Below are 2,977 nucleotides of genomic sequence, written 5' to 3' on the forward strand. Positions count from 1 at the left end.
CTTTAATCCAGGACGTTAAGACTGCAATGAGTTGTGATTGTGGCACTTCATTGCAGCCTGGGTGACAAAGTGAGACCCTGTCTCAAAAGAAAAAAAAAAAAAAAAAAAAAAAAACTTAGCTGGGCATGGTGGTGCATATCTGTAGTATTAGCTACTCTCAAGGCTGAGGTGAAAGGATTGCTTGAGCCTAAGGATTCGAGGTTACGGTGAGCTATGATCATGCCACTGCACTCCAGCCTGGGCTACAGAGTGAGACCCTGTGTATGTTAAAAAAAAAAAAAAAGCCCAATTTATTATTTTTTATTTGACCTCAGGTTCACAAAAATAGATTATTCATAATCCCTCATTCATGATACTTTCTCATCATTGATCCATTCACAGCCTACTTTTATTTAGTTAGCTGGATATTTTTATATCCAGTAGTTTTTTCATTACATCATAAACACCTGAGATACCCTACTCCAAACAAACAGAAGAGCAACAATAACCTATATCTAACCATACTCTCCCTCTCCTATTCTACCCCACTCCCTTCCACCACCTGAGTCCTGTACAGAACACACACTTGCTTTCCTTTTTTATATAATTCCCTTCCATCTATATGTTCTCAAATCACACACACACACACACACACACACACACAATTCTTAACGTTATACAAAGGAATTTCACGTATAAAATCTTTGGAGATTTACCTTTTATTAATATCTTATTAATAAGATTCATCCATCTTGTTGTATGTTACTGTAGCTCATTTTTATTATAATATAACATTCCACTGAGCCATAGTTATCCTCCCATTCTCTCATTGATGAAATTTTGGGATTTTACAGGGTTTTAACTTTGTTAACCAGTGCTGTAATGAGCATTCTCATACATGCCTCTTGCTGTAGATATGGAGTGTTTCTTAGGTATATATCTAGGCATATAGGATAGGTGACTAACATTAGAAAATGATATCTGACTAGTTTTCAAAGTGTAGAGCACTGTATAAAGATTCTCTCTGTCCACATTCTGTCTTACACTGAATATTGTAGACTTTTTTAAAAAATTGTGTATCAAATGGGTATAAAATGGTGGGTCATTGTTTTCATGGTTTGCACACACCTAATGCTAATGATGGTAAATATTTCCCTGTATTTGTATTGGCTTTATGAGACCCTTTTCTGTAAAGTGCCTGTTCATAACTTATATCTATTTTTCTATTGGTTGTTTGCATCAAAGGCACATAATCGAACAGATCTGGTGAACAACAGTATGTAAGAGTATGGAGACAGCATGCTATAATCAACAAATTAAGTTTCATAAACACTCATATATGTATGTGTGCACGTGTATATGTTTGTATGCAAGTGTATGTGTGTGCATGAAGAAAGGGAGAGAGAATTTTACCTCTTTAAAAAATAAATATAAATTCGTTGTATATGACCATGGAATATTTACAGAAATCTCCCATGTGACTGTCATAAAACAAATTTTAACAATTCTTAAAGGAAAGATTTTATAGAGTACATTCATTTTAATAAAATTACAAATAAAGAAAAGATGGCATAAAATCTCAGCTGATTAGAAATTAAGAAAAGTATCCTTATAAAGCCATTGATTCAAAATTGAAATTACAACCTCTAGAAGGCAATTAAGAGCGTGCTTTATATTTTAACCTATAGAAAATGTCTAAACTTCTACTCAGAGAAAAATTTTTAGTAAATGTTACTTAAATGTTTAAGGTTTAGTAAAAATAAAAATGTCTATCTTAAAAAATAGATAATAAAAACAAAGGAGCTTAGTACTCAATTTAAGAACATTATAAAGGAACAAAAGGATTTTTAAAAAGTAGTAGAGGAGAATGAATAAATACATGTCACAATTAGTCAGAACAAAAAATGTTGGAAAAGATTAATAACTCCAAAAACTGTTCATTTCAAAGAAGTATTAAATAGACTCTTCACAATTCTGTTTAAGGAGTAAAGTGAGAGAGAGAGTAAAAGTATAAAAACAAAAGGAAAAGGAAACATAATTATAGATAAGGAAGAAATTCTGAAAATTAGAAAATAATACAACATGCAACTCTGCAGGGCCACATTTAAAAACCTAGAGACATACAATTTACTAGTAAGATATAAATTAATAAAAATGACCTGAGAAGAAACAGAGAATATAAACAGGCCTGCACAACATAGAAGAGTTTGGAAAAATAGTAAAAGTTGCATTATTTACCTTCAATATAATTTAAACAATATTGAAGGTAAATAACACAGCTTTAACAATAGCATAAACATAGAAAAACACAAATAATAAAGAAACAATGAAAAATATAGAAAGTTCTATAATTAATTGTATGGAGAAAGTCCAACTTTAATACTAAAATCTGAAAACGTTACAGAAATGAAGACCTGAATATGTCGTGGAAACTTTTAATTTTATGAGGAAAAAAAAAACATGAGCATCTAGTCAGACAAGAAAGAAAAGAAAAACAAACAAACATCAATAATTACAAATAAGTAAATAAAAGCCAACAAACACATAAACTGTTGACTACAAAGGGTAAGAAATATCTATGGACTCAGACTTCTCCTTTTAACATTAACTACTAGAAGATAATAGATCAGTAACTATTGAGTACAAAGAAAATCACTGTAACTCAAGAATTCCATATTCAGTGGAGTTGTAATTCAAATATTAAGAAAAAGATATTCACAGACATAAAAGGACCAATACCAATTCTGAAAGTGTTTAATTCATGTGCTACTACTTGATAAATGAATCAGTATAAAATAATAAAGATGAAAAAGCTGGAAGCATACACCAATCTAAATAATTGTTGAAGATATGTTTCAAAAAACGAATGAAAAAATTTCTCATACAATGAAAAATCCAGGAGATAGAGAAAAAAGAAAAGATGTCCATTTTACTTTTTATATGATGAGGTTTCAATTTTAACTACTATAGATGATGTAACATTTAAGTCCCAAAGGCT

General features: G+C 30.6%; 1 non-coding gene across 1 annotated transcript; it reads right to left on the reverse strand.

The window, feature by feature from the left end:
• Positions 1 to 303: 303 nt before the first annotated feature.
• Positions 304 to 374, reverse strand: LOC126945189 (small nucleolar RNA SNORD113/SNORD114 family). Its single transcript, XR_007722358.1, has one exon. It is a non-coding gene; the product is annotated as a small nucleolar RNA SNORD113/SNORD114 family (small nucleolar RNA).
• Between the last annotated feature and the right edge of the window lie 2,603 nt (positions 375 to 2,977).

The sequence above is a fragment of the Macaca thibetana genome, chromosome 1, assembly GCF_024542745.1.
Source record: "Macaca thibetana thibetana isolate TM-01 chromosome 1, ASM2454274v1, whole genome shotgun sequence".
Taxonomy (NCBI): domain Eukaryota; kingdom Metazoa; phylum Chordata; class Mammalia; order Primates; family Cercopithecidae; genus Macaca; species Macaca thibetana.